The 19158-nt window shown below is 40.4% G+C and overlaps 1 protein-coding gene across 2 annotated transcripts in view; it reads left to right on the top strand.

Annotated features, from left to right (window-relative positions):
- The first annotated feature begins 218 nt into the window (after positions 1-218).
- The window catches only part of frmd6 (FERM domain containing 6), a 58880-nt gene continuing 39940 nt past the window's right edge, over positions 219-19158 (top strand). For both annotated transcript variants that reach the window (XM_079573485.1, XM_079573484.1), the window contains exon 1: positions 219-356. The gene's annotated coding sequence lies outside the window, so the exon portion shown is untranslated. The remainder of the gene's footprint in view (positions 357-19158) is intronic.

The following is a 19158-nucleotide window of genomic DNA, read 5'->3' as shown; positions in this document are numbered from 1 at the left end:
CGTCTTTAGTTTAAATTTAAAAACATTTGCTGCTTATAAAACGCTGCAAACATCTCCCCGCGTGTTTGTATCTCTAATGCGAAGTCACGTGCACGGTGTTATGTTTAATGAATCAGAAATGAACCGCGATTCCCAACACCTCTCCTCCTGAGAGCCTCGTTAATCCAGTGCGCAACGATCCCCCTTCGCTGCCACGGCTCTGAGCGGGGCAGAAGAATGTGGTTCACGTTGGAAGCGCACTGTCCCCGTCCCTCTCCCCAAACTTACTGAAGTCTTTCGGAGCACCTACTTGTGGATAAGACCTTCCTATCTCGGATTAACCCTTTAAACTGGAATATATGCACTTTTCCACAGCGGTAAGTCACGTTTAGACCATCTTTGTGTGATGCGAAATGCCTTTTTACGAGTTTTGCGCTCGTGCTGTCTAAAGCGGTTGGAAGTTTTTTTTCTTTTTTTTTTTGCGCACTGGCGCCATGCACGCTGTAAAAACTTGTCCCAAATTTAAAAATCATTGCCCTTCTCCGCGTAGACACAGCATCTGACCTCACAAATACACCCTTAAAACAATGTTTCAGAGAGGTTCTGTGCTTGTTTAGTCTTGCTCCAGTGCGTTGATGCTGCCAGGGCATTACAGGAATGTTGCCACGGAGCGACACGAGCAACACTGAACTAAAGAGGAGCCATTTCGGGGTCTAAACTTTGCTTTCGCTTTATTTCCATGATAGATTGAGACCCACGCTCACCAATGCTGAAGCCACTTTTTGATTTTTCTGTTTCTTTTACGCGTGCGCCTTTTCACTCCAAACTGTGTACAGTGGGGTGGCATTGGCTAAGGGGTGAACTCAACTGTTGCTAGTTGTAAAGCTTGAATCTCTTTGAAAAGTGTGTAACCTAAACGTGTTGTAAATGTGTATTTAAGACGGCAATGTAATCCTACACTGTGTTTTGGCGTTAGGATTAGGGGAGGATTTAAATTGTATTGAATGGTTAATCTTTCACCAGAACATACAACTATATCTAAGATTTTTCTATGGAGTGTTGCCTAATATCCCCTGCCTGGTTGGACATTTGTGTAATTCCCATCATCTTTTCGCTCTGCAACCATACTGTACCAATGGAGAAAGACTTGTTTATGGCAAGAACCAATGGGACTTGGACTCTTCCTATGTCTTGATAAAGGAACAGGCCACCGTTTTTCCATACTGAGATATGTTCTTGACGAGTTGATACGTACCTGTCTGGTCTTTGTGCCTGTGGAAGAGCGTGGTCGCTTCCAACTTCATCCCCGTTTGGAGCCATAGGAATATTCTGGGAGAGGCCAAATGCTAACAACATCTTTGGTCGTTTTGCGTGACTGAGGGCACGCACAAAGACCAGACAGGTGCGCATGAACTCGACTAAGCTCAGGTGAGAACATATCTCAGTATGGAAAAACTGTGGCCTGTTCCTTTAATGATGTAGAACAGTGAGTCTTGAAGTATTCTCCAAGTATTCAAATATTTGCCCGTCCAAGCAGATCAAAAATAGGCCTAGTTGGACTATTAGATCCGAGGTTTGATGCTGTTGGTCCAGGGACAGACTTTTTTTTCAGATCAAATAAATTCTTTTCCTCTTTTGGTCAGATTATATTCCAAATTTTTCCAGTTTTTTTTTCCCACCCAATTTTCTCTCGTTTTCCCAATTTTTCCCCTCATATTTTATTACTAATATTTTCACTATTTCCCTCATTTCTTGATCATTGTTTTTCCCAATTTATTCCCCCTAATTCTTCCATATTTTTGCCACAATTACTCCCAATATCTCCCCAGATTATTCCAAACTTTTGACACATTTCTCAACATTGGAGATGAACCCGATATTGTAAATTTGCAGATCCTCCACACATTATTTTTCGGTTTATTTTTTAGTATAGGTGCCGGGAAAAGCATCGTTCAGGCATCAGTATCACAAACCAAGTATCGTTAAAGTACTAGTACCCAGAAGAAGAAAAAAAGCTACAGTACCAAGCCCTAAATTGGGCTAAAAACTAGAACTAGAAACTACACAACAGCTTGAGAAATGCTGTATTAAAGCCTAAAGCGTTGCCATTTCAGTATTAAAACCAAGCTTAATATTCACTACAAGCATTTTCCCATCAAACTAAGTAATAATAACCATGAGAAAAACATAAACCTTCCATACGCGCTCACTCTTCTTGCTAAAACTTGCTCTCACTTCACCATTAACTTGTTTAGTATGCAGGAATCCCACTATTACCCTTGTGAATAATGGACAAGGCAGCTCGGTTGCTTCCTCGCTCACTTGAAAGACCACAAGGATGTAAAGAGTTTAAATAATTCAGGCGTTAGGACAGCTCGCTTTTATGTGCTTCCAGCGACGCCCGAGGTTGTGGGTTCAGGAGTTTGGTTTGGTGTTTTGGTATTGGGAAAAGGGGGCTTGCTCAGAGGCTCCGTCAGAAGATCGCTGCCAAGACTTGTGCGGTTGGTTTAGTCAGATTGATTCATGTAACGCGATGTTCTCGTCCTGTGTTGCACAAGGAAGAATCACATTTGATATTGCGAGGGACATTTCGGCATGGTGTAATCGCGGGTCTGTTGGTTAATAAGCTTTAATTGTTTAGTGTTTTGTAAGATGACTGCGCTAGAGCTCAGTACTGGAAAAATACAATTGATACCAGTGCCTTAACAATACTTGTTTTTTGATACCGATACCGATGGAAGGTCTGCAAATGTACAATATCGAGATTGTCTCCAATGACAGGAAATGTGAAGAAAATTGTAAAAAATGGGGAATAATTTAAGGAAAAAGTTGTGGCAAATATAGGGAATAATTGTGGATTTTTTTTTTTTAATGGGGCAGAATGAGGGGAAACAGGGGAAATATTGATATTAAAAAATAAGCGAAAATTAGGTGCAAAAATAAGAAAAAAAAGGTGTGAAAAATATGTAAGTTTTCCCAAACATTGAGGACATTTTTTTGACAAAATAGGGAAAAAATAAAACAAGAAATTGACCAACACAAGGAATTATAGTATTTAAAAAAAGGGAAAAATTGGGGAAAAATTTGGAAAACATGGGGAATAAATTGGGGAAAAATAGGCAATATATTAGTATTAAAAAATAAGCGAAATTAAGGGGAAAAAATGAAAAACGAGAAAAATTGGAGCAAAAAAACAAAACAAAACAAAAAACTGGCAATATTTCCCAAAGATTGGGCAAAAAAGAGAGGAAAAAAAAAAGGGGAAAGATGAAACAAATTGGGCAAAAATCGGGGGTAAAACTGTAATTTATTTGAACTGAAACAAACAAGTCACTTCCTTTAATGCTGTCCCTGGACCAACAGCATCAAAACTCTTGGATCTAAAAATAAGATTTTTTGGTATCAGCTTTCGATGCTTTCATTTTTTTGATACCAGTAATACCTAAACATTTTTTGCGATACAGTACTGGTATCGTTTAACAGTACCCAGCCCTAATCTGCGCACATACTTTTAAAAAGCAGTGAGATAGACTGGTATCTCGTCGAGCGTCTTCTGGTCGTAATCTAATGTTTTCTGCAGCTCTGTGGGATCACCCCAGAGACTTGACTAATGCTTCCTCCAGTCCCCTCCGCTGGCAGCCCCGCTGGATACTTTGCATTCTTCGCTGATGGGGGAAAAAACGCTACATAAACAACTTGTGTTTTAGTGATTCTGATGCAGGTGCAGAGATTCTGAGGCAGGGCTTCTGGAGCTGTGGTGTGCAGGATTTATCAAGTGATACTTCATTAATTTGATTTATTATTTATGTTTTACTTCCTCGCCAGTATTGTTTAGGGTTTTAGTGAGACATCGTCCTGATTTGGACCTGGTTTAGTCAAAAGCTTAATTGGATTTTCCTGAATCCGTTTCAGGAATTGTTTTAGTCCTGGTTAGGCCAGTCACGATAACAAAATTTAGGCAGGAAACTATTGCGGTAAACGATATTATTGAAGACCTTATGATGCCACAGAAAGACTAAAGCTTAAAGAAGAAGCTTCTTCTTCTTCTTCTTCTTCTTCTTCTAAAGCTTAAAGGAACAGGCCAAAGTTCTTCCACACTGAGATATGTTTTTACCTGAGCTTAGACGAGTTGATACGTACCTGTCTGGTCTGTGTTCGTGCCTGTGGAAGAGCTTGGTCGCTTCTAACTTCAACCCATTTGGAGCTATAGGAATACATTGGGAGAGGCCAAATGCTGACTACATCTTTGTTCGTTTTGCGTGACTGAGCGCACACACAAAGACCAGACAGGTGCGCATCAACTCATCTAAGCTCAGGTAAGAACATATCTCAGTGTGGAAAAACAGTGGCCTGTTCCTCTGTTCAAAAAGTACTTCATCTTGAAATATCCCACAATAAACATGAAATACAATGAGACACAATTTACCGTGGGCAAAAAATATAGGATTACGTTAGAAAAAGGGGCGATAAATGTACTGACAATATTTATTGAGCCCAAAAATTAGAGGTCAACTTATATGGGTTTTTTAAGGCCAATGTCAATATTTTTGGCCATTTTTCCAAATATCTATCCATAATCTTCAATTTTATGTGAAGTTTTACACTGCAAAAGTATAATTACACAAAAATATAATACCAGGAGTAGTTCGGCGTCCACACAGTAAAGTGAAGATATTACTGTGCAAATTTCGAACTACTCCTGGCTCAAATGTGTAATAAATTGTGACAGTTTTTCACCACGATATCGGCCTTTTATCGGCTGTTGTAAAATACCCTTATATCGGCTCGATATATCGGTTGACCTCTACCAAAAATGTATCGGTAATCTGTCATTGAAGTCGATGTAGTAATTATCGTGACAGCCCTTGTCCTGGTCAGCGTTTTTTCTCACTATAATTAGATTAAAAGTAGTAAATGTGACAAAACTGTGACTACAATCTCCAGATACAGGATGTTGGTCGACTAATTGAAAAAAAAACTGAATAAAAATGAAAAACATGGACTAAAATGTCTGAAATTCCACACTTTGAAAGAGCCTCATGTCTTTTTTAAAGGGGGTATTTTGCTTTTATAGGTATTTGATAGTGATCTCAAACACATCTTTATCACAGTCTTGCTCTTTATTGGTTGGAAAATGTAGTATTTACCGAAAATGGCTGAAACGAAAGATCCAGTCAATGCCCACTCCTACCTTCGACCCTGCCTCAGTCCTGGTAAAGGTTTTAAAGGTGAACACAGTTTGTGAATCTAAAGGAAACATGAACAAAGCTGTCTGCCTGTAGCGGATGACTCAGTCGGAGCAGAATGTGGTGGTTTTTGTCCATGATTTCACAAGCCCAGGCCCTGCTGGTTTGTTTGGACTAATCATTTTGCCGCTGCTGATGGATGGCGTTAGTGAGTTGGTCCAAACATGCTTCTCTGAATGGCCCTGTTGTTGTTTGGGGGATTTGAGCGGTGATTTCCTTCAGTTTTCAAAAGCCCCGGCTCTAAACTATGGCCTCAGGGCCGGCTTTGTCTAAGGCAGAGAACTCCATGTGCAGTTTGTTTACATGCTCAGCTTACAGGCTTTTCTATAGCTCGGGTTCGATGACCGGCTTCGTGCGGTCATTTTATTCTAAAGAGGAAGAGCGTTGTAATGTCAAGTGAGTGTCTGCTTCCAAGTCTCTAGTGTTACCTTTTTACCAGCAGCCTCTCCATTTACCCACAGCAGAGTCTAGTTTTTATGTTTTTTGCTTTCAGGGCTGCAGTATCTACTTCTCATAATACAAGTTCGATATATTGAGGCAGGAAGCTTAAGTATCGCGATGAACAACGTTATTGACTCTAACGATACTATCAACTCTGAGGCACAAAAATGACAGTAAACCTTTCTTTGTTCTAAAAGTGCATCATCATATCCTCAATACCACACAAGCTGCAATAAACATGAAATATTATGTAACTCAATTTGCTTTAGTTGAAAATCAACTTAGGATAAATCACAAGCCCAAAAATATATAATTTATCGGTTGTTTATTGAACGATAAGTCAATGTAGTAATTATCTTTAGGCGTACTGTGCGTACTAGCTACAAACCAGTGCTTTATTCACTATGATGTTTTCTTCATGTTTTACATAGAGGTCGACCAGTTTTGGGTTCATGCTGATTTTTGGGGATTTTTATTGTTCGATCCCGATATGCAGGGTCGATATTTTTGTCTGATTTTTCCAAATGTCTTCAATCCTGTGTGTGATGCTAATAAACTGTAAAATGTCAGTGTTGAACTGTGCCATCAGTAGGGCTGCCACTAACGACTATTTTGGTAATCTACCGATTTTTTTTCACGATTAATCGCTTGGCTGTGAATGGTGTAGGAAAATTGTATTTTTAAATTTTTTTAATCAAATGATGCTAAAGTGGCATCGCTTGAGGACATGTTGATGGAGTAAACAAAGTGAATATTTGTTGGAGTCTCTTGGCGCTAATTCTGCTTCTGATTGGATGAGACAAAGACAGATATTTATGAAATGTTCAATGTACAAAACACTACGTACACTACCTTTTAAAAACAGGTTTTCATAAAAAAAAAATACAATTTTCATGTCATTTTTGCTCTATTTGAGTCTGTGTTTACTAGAGAACGATTAATGGATAGTTGTCGACTATTTCAATAATCGATTAGTTGTCGATTAATCCATTAGTGGTTTCAGGCCTATATAAAACATATAAAACAGAGCCAGAACCTCCAAGGTTTACAGACTTAAGATCAGGCTTTATTGATCTCACAAGGGAGAAATTCAATCAAATCAATCAATCAAAAATAAATTTTATATAGCACTTTACAACAAAACACGGAAGACCAAAGTGCTTCATAGAAAGATAAAATAGTTAAAAAACACAATCAATACATCCTAGGTGTTCAAAGCCAGTTTGAAGAGTCTTTAATCTGTACTTAAAAAGAGAACTCGCAGACTGAGGGGCGGCTGTTCCACCATTCAGGCGTTGCAACCCTAAAGGAACGATCTCCCCACTGTTTGTACCGGGACCTGGGCACGTCCAGAACCATTCCGGAGAACTCTGCTGGGGCGAGATCATGAAGGGCTTTAAAAACAAACATTTACATTTTAAAATCCATCCAGAAAGGGACCGGGTGCCGGTGCAGGGAGGGGAGGACGGGCTGCATTCACTTGTAACATCAGCTCTAAAGAAACACTCAGGTGCAAATGAGCAAACAAAGACAGTGTAATGTGCAAACAAATAAAGTAAATAGAGGTTTCTTACTGTATATGTACAAGGAATGAAGAAAAAACTGACAGATTGTGACGTTTCTCAGTTCCCCTGAAGCGTAGGTAGTTGTGGGAGAGCTCTTTCCAATGCTAAAAAACAGTAGGTCAATATAATGCCTATATATTGTCCAAATTTGTGCTCACAAAGACACTCTCTAAGTCATACTTCACCTGGAGGCAAGGAGTGTGTCTCGCTCAAGGCAAACAAACAGAAAAACCCGTGACCGGTGACTTTCAATCTAATTCAAAAACACTGCTGCTATTAAGAAGAAAATATGCTGCCTTGAGAGCTAGAGCTAATCCAAAGTTCCCTTTCCTGCAACATCCTCGGCGTTGCTTTGCTCAGACAGTGAGGTAAAGTTGTGAAAGCCTTTTGCCCGAGGGCGGGTTTTCTCTAAACGCCACAGTCTCGACACAAAGCACCTGGGCTGAGTGAGCAAGCGCGTGTAACGGGAGATAACCTGCTCCACGCTTTACATAATCGCCTCTTACGTTACAATGCAAATTCCCCTCAGACGCCGGGATATGTGGGTTTCAAAAAGACACTCGAGCTTTTCTTTTATTCCTCGTCCAAGTTGCCTTTCATTCGGGGAATATTAGACGATCATCAGCTCTAAATCTTGACGGCCTTTACAAGACAAATCCAGTGAAATATTAAGAGTGTGCAACCTTTTCTGTGGCAATGTTTGTGCTCTTCCTGTGTTTTTCTCCTCTTCTCTTTTCCTCACATTGTGTCTCTTATTACCCAGCGGTGTTAGGAAGTCAGGCGACCCCCGAGAGCTGCATATCACTCCATCGCACACAAGGAGCAGGATATTTAGACCAATCTGACGCGGACACAGACACAAGATCCGACTGTAGTGCCAGGCTGTTTTATAGTCTCTCAAAAATGTGCTGATTTTATAATGCAGTGGTGGGAAAAATGGAAAGTCTGGCGTCAAACCAAGTAACAGGGAGAGGTCCAGTGTTCACACATCTGTATAGAGTTAAAACTTCAGCCAAGACTTAAACATTTACAGGATTTAGAAATAGAGCGAGGGTGGTAAAAGTACTGCAAGTAATAGTTCCTGAATAAAGTTATGATGCCGATGCTCCTACTTCTACAACTTGTTTGTGTAGGCTTTCACTCATCCAGGAATCTCCCATCATAGTAGAAATGTTCATGTAATGTTGACTGGATCGGGCTTGTTGGATTGAACAACAAGAGCTGGGCCATCATTCTTGGACACCGGTGTAAATTGTGTTTCCGCTGCCTACGTAATATAATTTGTATGCGCGGTACAGCTCATTTTGACTGGAGTCAGGAGGATGGAGATTGCAGCTAATGCTACGCTCAGCCACAGCAGCATAAACATGACTGTGGAGGCGCTTAAAAATGAAAATGAAGCTTCTCTATTGCTTGAGTAGATTACATCTGCAAGGAAAGGCTCGGGCTTTGCGTCTTGGGTGACCTTGAAAAGTTGTAGCATAGTCTACTAGCTTTTCTTAGCATGACACTAACAGCAACAAGACAAAGAACACCACCATGTAAGAGGGGGTAAAAGCTCATATCCCTTTTAGGGCTGGGTAACAGTACATTTTTTTCCAATACGGTACTTAAACGATACTTGGTTTTCGATACCGACACCTGAACAATACCTATACTCAAAATATTTGTCCTGTGGAATCATAAAGCAGATTCATATTGTTAAGTTATTCCTTTGCCTTCCATTTAAAGGGACTATACAGAGTTTAAAAATGTTAAAATTAAGTATTTTCCTCCCCCTACATGTTTATGTCCTAATGTGTAGAATGAGCTCAGACCTGTTCACCACAACTGCCTCTAAAATCCTGCACTGTCACTCAAACAGTTTTGTTACTTCGGGTCTGAAGTGGCGTCATGAACGAGTTTAATATAGAAGCTGCAGTTACGCATAAGACCTGAGGTGGCAGTAGTGAGTATAAAATGACCAACTTGCATCTAGTCCCTTTAGTTTCTTTTACACTACATGTATTTGAGGTGAAAAAGCCAGAAAAGGGCAGAAAAAGCACACACATTTTTAACCAATCCCCCTGATACCTGTTGTGCCTAACTATTTTTTTCGATACCACACTGGCATAATTTAACGGTACCCAGCCCTAATCCCTTTAATCTGGGGCGTCTTCATCCCAATCTCACGCAGGTCTCATCTACCTCTCTGTTCTTCTGCGTGTCTGCGTAACTGCGTGCTCTCGGTTAGGGCTGAACGATCTGGACAAAATTTCATCTCGATGTTCAGGCCAGATATCTCGATATCGATACAATGCGATATTACTACGGGTTCGGTGAAAACCAAGCATTTTTCAGAAAAACAGAAACATAATACAAAAGAGTGCAGTTTTATTGATGAAAATGTATATTTTGCTTTTTCGATTTTTATGTTTTGAATGTTCATATCTCTATCAATACAATAACGATATATCTCTCAGCCGTACTCTCGGTTGCCGTGGTACCGACAGCACACAGGAGGAGAAATAAGGGGATGCAGCCAATACTTTAATTGAATTTATCCCATATCAATATCGTCATATATTTCTCTTTTAGTGTTAGAAATTTTAGGCCATATCACCCTTCCCTGCCCACAACTTCAATTTATCACTGTAGCTATTATTACTACACACCATTACTTTTAATACTGTTCGCTATTTCCACTACTGCTTCTCCTCTACAACCTTTTCCATCTGTCTTGTAGGTTGAGCTTTGCCTGAAAGTAGAAAAGCAGTTCTTCAAAACTTCTGGACTCCTGGTATCTGGTTGTATTTCCCACGTCCTTATTTGAATGGCGCATACTTGGTGCATAACTTCAGTGACTCAGCGCTGCAGTGAATAATGGGTTAATCCTCCTTCAATAGCCGTGAACAGGAAGCTCGCTCATCCCTCACCTGAACTGGCATCACATGTTTCAGAGCAGTTTGCCTCAGGGCTGATTCAAACCAGTGTTTTGCATTCTCATGTCAGTAATATCTGTATCAGCTTGTCAATCACAACAGGAAACACGAGCAGTCATTGACTACTGGCTTCGATACTGTATTTTTCATCTGAGTCGCTGCTGTTGGTCAGGTCTAGGTTCAGAAACACTATGTGCCCAAAGAGTGACATCAGCTGAACGTCCTGAATGACCAGGTTATTCCATCTTCTACCCTGATGTTGGCACAGGCATATTCAAGGATGACAAAGATTCATCAGGCTCATGTTGTGAAAGAGCGGTTCATTGCAGAGGCTTATCGCAACAACGCCGCAGTGAATGTGCTATAATTAAAGCCACCAAAGAAAGACAGTGCGTGACTTTTCTATTTGTCCACTCTCCATAGAGTCTTTTAAAAGACCTCATAGCTTGACCTCTACAAATGTGATCTGAAAATGTGAGTCATATCAGTTTAGCCGTTTATTATTAGTTTATGAGGTAATTCGTCAAAGTTCTCCCAAATCTTAAAGGTGTACGAACCCATAAAAAACAACTGATCCTGGAGCGTCATAATTAGGGCTGAAACAACTAATCGATTAATCGACAACTAATTGATTACTAAAATAGTTGTCAACTATTCCAGTAATCGATTAATCGTTTTCTAGTGAACACAGACTAAAATAGAGCAAAAAAGACATGAAAATTATGTATTTTGGATGAAAACCTGCTTTATTTTTTAAAGTGAGGGTCTGCAGTGTTTTGTACATCGTAAATTTCATAAATATCTGTCTTTGCCTCGTCCAATCAGAAAGCAGAATTAGCACAAAGAGCCTCCTACAAATGTTTACTTTAAGTTTACTCTATCAACATGTCCTCAAGCGGCGCCACTTTAGCTTTATGTGATAAAAAAATGGTAAAAATACAATTTCCATGCATCTTTCACAGCCAAGCGATTAATCGATTAATCGTAAAAATAATCGGTCGATTAATCGATTACCAAAATAATCGTTAGTTGCAGCCCTAGTCATAATGGCCACTGTGTGAGGGTAAGCAAAGGGGCCATGCTGCACCCATAAAGAGTCATAACAAGGTCAAATATACACAAATATTAAGATTATTATCCTTTTTTTTTCACTTCAAAAGTTGTATAGTGCACCTTTAAGTCTTAATTTTGCTGATTGCGGGAGTTTTTTTTCTATTTTTTAGGTATAGGTCGATTGATATATCGTGCCCATATGGCTATTTTACAATATATCAGCCGATTGATTGCTGACAATGGGCCAATATCTCTGGACCAGGGGTCACCAACGTGGTGCCCGCGGGCACTCAGGGGCCCTTTGGGGCATGTCCAGTAGCCCTTGGGACTTTTTCTAAAGTGTAAAACACTTCATTTTCTTGAATCTAATTCTTAAAATTACAGTTATTTCGGTTCTTGTGACTCAGTATGAGTTTAAAATAAAGCTATTTTAACATAATATGGGGTCAATATCCTATAAGTGAACAGTGTATGTTTAAGTCTTTAGGATTTGTTTTTAACTGGTAGCTCTCGAACAACTTAATGCTCTTAAAGTAGCCCTTAGCTGAAATAAGGTTGGTGACCCCTGCTCTGGACCCTAGCGTCCAACATTTCGGTGGTCACAGGTTTGACCACTATGGAGGCTCGAATGTAGTATATTTTATGTTTTGCTCACAATTTCAGAATCAGCAGAGATAGAGATGAGAGACTTACCCTTTTTTTTGTTTCGGAATCTGATTATTTTTGTCTTTAAAGGCTCCCTCTGAAGCATCCACTAAACAAAAATGTCCTGAATTAATGAAACAGTTCAACACTGATGTTTAGAAGCATCATACACAGGACTACAGACAAGACATTTTTAAGAATCGGTCAAAAATATCAGCATTGCAGATCAGCATTGGCCTTAGAAAACCCATATCACTCTACGTCTAGTTTTTAGTTAAGCACCTTCGTCTCCACGTGAACTCAATCTGTATAAACGTATCTAAAAAATTAACATGTAGCATTCCAAATACTCATGGCATTATGCACTGGCTAAATCTTGGCTCTCACAGATGTTGTTGTTTATCCTAATGTATGAATGTAGTTTGAAGGAATGTAATGCAAAGCGCCTTTGACTGTATCCCCATATCTCTGGAGTCCCTGGTTCTGCTCGCTGCCCTGGTCCTAACCCGGAGTTTTGAAGGCGGTGACTCTATTCTGAGCTTGTGTAATGTCAGGGTACAGGCGTCTGTGTGTGCGGTGGTTCAGGGAGATTGCAGGTTTAGCCGTGGAGAAGCCGCTGCTGCTGGAGAAGCCGGGGTGGAGAGAAGGAAGGGGCTGTCTGAACACGCCTGGCACCCAGAAGTCAACCACATGCGAGATAAGTGAGGAGGAGGAGGAGGAGGAGGAGGGCGCTTTTTTAAAGCACGCTGTACCTGAGAATGTGCTGCGGACTGAGAGGAATCCAGCTTATTGCGAGTTTTTAGCTTGGCTCTGTCTCTCTTCTTCCTTCAGTGCATGTGGGGAGACTAAAATTCTTAAATAACCTACCTTTGTAATCATGAAAGAGTAACTCAACTTCTTGTGTTGTGTTGGAAAAGTGGCATGGTAGTGCAGCGGTTAGTGCTCATTAGGGTTGGGCCATATCGTATCGCATATCGTTATCGCGATATCATTTTTTGATATCGTAATTTTTTTTGCTTCATCAGAGCAGCATAAACACTGACTGTAGAACAGGGGTAGGCAACGTCATTATGACACAAATTAGAAAGTACTTAAACATTTTTAGGGTTAAATGGGAGAAATACTGTTAATACACCCAATTAGGTCATATTATGTACAACTCTGGCATTTGTAGAAAGTGCACTGGAAAAATAATAATAATTTTAAGGAAGAAATGACCTACTTGAATTAAGAGATTCAATCCAAAGTATTGAGAGTAGATTTGGTCTGGTCTTAGATCAGATAAAACATCTTATCACCAATGGAACAAGTCATTATTCTCTTAATTCAGATTATATTGTATAATTTGAAATTTCAAGTGAAAAACAAATCTTTTTAAAAGTAATTTGTCTGATTTCAAATTGGGTTTTATGCTCGTTCCATTGGCATTAGCATTTGTATCTTTATCTTTATCTTAGATTCGTCCAAACAGACTCAAATTCAACATAAAGAACCTTTTTACTCAAGGAATTTTAAGTCATTTATCTCATTTAAGATGGTAATTTTTCCAGTGTGGTGCTTTACTTTGGCCTAAAATTGGTGGCTTCGGCCCTCGGTCTTTTTACAATGAAAAAAATTGGCCCTCCGTTAAGAAAACTTGCCTAGCTACCCTTGCTGTAGAACATGGGGACAGGTGCTTAAAAAGTCAAATGAAATGAAGGATGTAATTTGCTTGAGTAGATCATATTTGCGAGGAAATAAGTATGCCGTTAAAAAAATATATGTGTTAAAAAACCACTGAATTAATCCCCCCCATAGGTTTAAGGCTGAGATTTTGAAGTAATTTCTCCATTGTCAATTACTATAGTCAAATATATCGTTATCGTAATATTTCTTTTTTATATCGTGATATATATTTTAGGCCCTAGTGCTTGTGCTTCACAGCAAGATGGTCCTGGGTTCGATTCCCACCTGGACGGGGCCTTTCTGTGTGGAGTTTGCATGTTCTCCCCGTGTCTGCGTTATGTTTCCTCCTGGTACTCCGGTTTCCCCTACCACTAAAAACATGTACAATAGTATGAAAGAGAGTGTGTTTGAGAGTGCGAGTGTGGGACAACGGATGGAAATTCACCTAAGGCTACGATGCAATCCAGCGTGGCGTGTTTACATGCATGTGTCCCATGTATGTTCATTAACATGCCCTGTCCCGACCAAATAAACAAATAGATCAAATAAAATAAATGATTTGGTAAAACATCCCAAAATTGCACCGTCGCATCGCAATTTATTTTCAATATTGTGGAGAACAAATTCAGATTTCTTTACTCGAAGTTTACAGCAGATGCTTCTCAAAAAGACTTTTATAGAAGAGGAGACGTGCAGATACAGTAAATCCAAAAATATTACAGACACATAAAGAAGCCGAGCATTTGAGAGAAGAGTATTTTTTGCTAACCCCATTTTTATTAGTTTTCTAGTTCCCTGCAACGCACCCTGATGAAATTACGCAAAATGACATATCAATTACATTCTGATCTATGTTTTGCTGCAAAGCTTTACAGAACTTCTTGGGATATTTTGGTCAAGCTTCTCTAAATAGTTGATGTCCTTTCTGTATACTGTACCTCTCTCTAGAACTGGGGCTGCACGATTTCAATAAAAAAGATTGATGGCAGCTTTTTTTCTAGTTGGCAACCCTTCAAATAGCGATTTTGATTCGACTGATTCATTTGGCAGCCCTACAGTGCGCTCTAACAGAAATCCATGCTACATTTATTTAGTCATATCACAGATATCATCAAGGACCAGAAAGCTCCGAGTCCACACCATCCACTCTGCTCCTCCGAGTGCCGTGGCTGATGCAGTTTGGCCCCGAGGAGACGAAGCAGCAGCAGCAGCGTGACTTCTCTTCTGTGACAGTGGATTACGTAAGAGCATTACATCTGCTGTAGCTGAGGAGGAGCAGCCCCCGTGGACTAAAGACCGGAGACTTCTGACCCATGAAGAGACCTCCAGGGCACGACTTTAGCACCACGACCACACGCACCGGTGCACAGACCGGACAAGGCAAACATGTGACAACAGCGATGTTTCACAGTCCCGTTAGGAAGAGCAGGGGGGAGTTTTTAGAGCCATGGCTTTACAACAGCAACACAGGGCCGCTGGGGCTTTTGGGGAGATCGCTTGGACAATCAGGAAGTGAAACTACTGGATATTTTGTTTCAGCTTGATCAATATTCAAATCAACAAATTGTGAAGCAGTGATAAGATGTGTTTGAGATTTTCATTAAATACCTGCAAAAAACATAATGCCCCTATTTAAACTTTGCTTTGGAACTGAATCTTGACTTCCATCCACAAATCGCTAATTACACGACCCATCCCTTTAATGACACAACCAGAGGAGCGCAGATCATGGTCAGGAGGAACTAGCGCAAATTTTAGCTTTGCATGTTTCAGGATGATGGTGGAAACCAGTTAACCAGCACTTTGCCACTTTGTATGGTCAAAGCATTGTCTGAAATTGGGCTGAACGATATTGAAGTAACTGGGAATATCGCAATAACGATTCTATTGCGTTATATCACATAACCATTTAACCATGATATGTTCCATTGTAAATAAACACAAATTGTGTCAAAAGAAGACTTCAAGGGACTAGATGCAAGTTAGCCATTTTATACTCACTACTGCCACCTCAGGTCATATGTGTAACTGCAGCTTCTATATTAAGCTCGTGCATGACGGCACTTCGGACTCGAATTAACGCCTTTTTAAGTGACAGTGCAGGATTTTAGAGGTAGTTGTGGTGAACAGGTCTGAGCTCATTCTACACATTAGGACATTGTTGGAACATGGGGAGGAAAATACTTAATTTTAACATTTTTAATCTCTGTGTAGTCCCTTTTAAGGACCAAAACCAGACTAAAATTGAACTAAGTCAGAAAATGTTTAATTAAGACTGAACTTTTACACTTGTATAAGTTCAATGCATTCTTTGTTTTTGGCTGAGTTTGAAAGAAATCAGTCTGTTGAAGACTTTCGTGATGTTGCGATATATTGTGGTTTCTTGCAATATGGATATTGCATCACCTAATATCGCGATACAATATTTTTTTCAATGTATTGTGCAGCCCTGTGTGAAATTTATGAAAAAAAATCTCAGTTATTCCACTGAAAATTGACGTGGACAGACTGCTGGCCTCTGATTGGCTGAGGAGAGAGGACAGCCCTCACTAAAACAGGCCGGTCAGACGAGATTTAATATTTCACAACATACTGTAATACCACTGTTGAAAAAGGGGACTTTGCCGATGATGGCATTTAGCCGCCATTAGCACAACTCTAGCCAGCATTGGCTTGTAGCTTGCCTTCATAGTTCGTCTTTTAGCTGATTCGTTCCTCTAGTATTTGCCTTGGCACCTCTGAGTAATGCCATAAACCCCAAAAGGCATTATTTGTCCACATTGTTCTCATCACAACTCACAAAACCTTTCATCGCCGTTCTGTTGCTCATTCAGTAATATCTTTTCCCGCATTAGAGTCCGTGATATTTAAATAGGCCTTGTTAACTAGTAGAAAATCTGTGGATTTGCTTTGAGACAGCAGTGCTCACATGTCTTAGCTTATAGGGACTGAAATAATGCCTCCCTCCCTCCTTCTCTCTCCTCTGACGTAAATCAATCGGAGAAGCCCTGGACTAACTCTGATAATGTGATTTAAAAGTCTATTAGGTCAGCAGCGTTTCCCTTCAGCTGAATAAACACATGGTTTGGCAGTGACTGAGGGAAACCCGGGCGTTCAGACTGTGGCACGTTTAGACCCCGCTGTGCCCCCGAAGAGGAACAGGATTTGTCTGTGTTACAGGAAGAGCGGCTACATAAATACTGGGCGGTTTCGACAAGTTTGAGAGCGAATAAATATAACATATGCAGCTAATTTAGAGAAAATGAAGCTCTGTGATTTGTGTTTCAACGAGAATAAACAGAACAGCCATGGCTACACGATTAATAGACACGAGCTGATGTTATGCTCATGATTTATATATTTCCTGGAGTGCACATTGTTGTTCTCCTCATTGTTGGTTAAATTTCCGAATGTGCTGAGAGAGAGAGAGAGAGAGTCGAAGCAAAGTCATGACACTGTCCTCGGGGGAAGCAGAGCCGTGAGGTGAGACCGTGCATTTTTAGACTGCTACCTTTTACCGAGGACGAGTGCACAACAATATCAGACACGCATTATTCGGAATATTTGCTGCAAGTACATGCCTTTTGCAAAATATATCGTATTGCAAGAAGCCGCTTCAATCTGACTGAGACCAACACAGTTTTTGTAGAGGTCGACCAATATATAGGGCTGATATTTGAGTATTTTGGCTATCGGCTGATCTAATAATAATAAAGGGCCATATCTCCGGAAATTGATAAGACATTTTAAAGGAGTTTCCCCCCACATATTCCAGCGATGTCCTAAGGCAGGGGTGTCCAAACTTTTTCATGGGTGCCCGCATACTGAAGCGTACACAGGGTGAAGGGCCATAGATCGGTAGTTAGTGCCGCAAAACCTTTGACTAGCAGAGGTTTAAATTGTGCCCCACACCTTTATTTATGCTCAAAACCTTCATGCCAGCTCTGTCTCACAGTAAAAGGTTAGTTGTTAGGTTAGAATTGTGTAGAATTATTACATTTCAAATATAAAGGACTATCTCTGATGATGTGTCCCGATTCAGTAAAAAGGCAGAGGGCCACCAAAAATTGGTCTGAGGGCCGCATTTGGCCCCCGGGCCGCACTTTGGACATCCCTGTCCTAAGGTGTCGAATGAGCTCAGACCTTTTCACCACAACTGCCTCTAAAATACTGCCCTGTCACTCAAAAAGGTTATAATTCGGGTTCGAAGTGCCGTCATGCACGAGCTTAATATAGAAGGTGCAGTTACATGTATGACCTGAGGTGGCAGTAGTGAGTATAAAATGGCCAACTTGCATCTACCCCCTTTAAAGGTCAGTCAAAGCTTTAAAATGGGCCCTCCCACAACTTCCAAGGCCTTAGAGGAGCTGAGAAACATTGTGAAAGTTTGTACACCTCAGATCATATTTTATACATTTTATGCTGCAGAATTTAGCTTTTGTAACCATAAGAGATGGAGACTTACCGTGTTTTGTCTTTAAAACAACCTGCTTCTGAAGTATCTACTAAACATGAATGTACTGAATCAATCAGCACTATTTCTCTAATAAAGCTGTCAGAGTTCAACACTGACACATTTTACTGTTCAGAAGCCATCCATCCATTATCTTCCACTTGTCCGTTGCCGGGTCGTGGGGGAAACTGTTGGAGCTGCCCAAATCACATTGCACCAGCCCCTTATGGCTCCTCCTGCAGGTGGTGGGTCCACAGAAGGATGGCCTCACGATTAAGCGGGCCTGTTGGTCTCTCATAAAGGGCTTCTAAACAGACTGTTGAGAAGCATCGGCTAAAAATATCAGAGGTGCATATCAGCCTCAGCCAATAAATCCCCCAAAATTGGCCATGGAAAAATCCTTATAAAACCATTGTTAAAAAAAGGCAAGTTATAAATGTCTAAAAGTTCAGTTTTAGTTATAATTTACCTGATATTAAGTTCCATTTTAGCCATGTTTTGTCTTGATTACTATTTGTGTACAAATTGGATGGAACACAGGGTGACATAGGTGACCCAGGCAACCACCTAGGACGCCATCCTCTGAAGGGGGCCCTATGGAGGCCCATGCCCGCGCCATGTACAACAATAGCAACTTTTGGACATAACTTTAAAACCGAAAATGGAAAGGAGAGATTTCAAGCTTTCAAACTAGTCCTCACTGAGCCTCCTGCGCCTCCGGGAGCTTTGTAAATTTGCCATGACAATTTGTAAATATTTGCACCAGTAGTGGAGGCTCCTCGAAAACGATTGTGCACATGTTCCAATTTAGTAAATAAAAGCCCAATCTTTGTGCCAAATTGCCGCCGGACGGCCCTGATTCACACTGTGTTGAGTCGGTTTAGTAGAATATCACAAAGATATCATCTCACAATAGTGCACACTCACGTTTTTCAATATTCTGCAGCACTTTCAACAGCCGTCAAACTCGCACCAAACTACAATGGCATCAGGACTAATGGTAGCACCGATCAAGGCAAATCAAGACAAAATATAACGATACTGAACTGAACTTACCAAATTCTAACTACTTGTTCACCTTTATGCAGCTTTAAGTGTGCGTTTGCATTGCCATAGCTCGAAGGCCTTTCCTGTGCTGTTGAAAGTATCCGTGCATTCAGTGATGTTTTCCTGCTGTGGAAGCTGTCAGG

Source organism: Gobius niger (genome assembly GCF_951799975.1).
Source record: "Gobius niger genome assembly, chromosome: 16".
NCBI lineage: Eukaryota > Metazoa > Chordata > Actinopteri > Gobiiformes > Gobiidae > Gobius > Gobius niger.
This window is presented reverse-complemented; position numbering and strand designations above follow the sequence as displayed.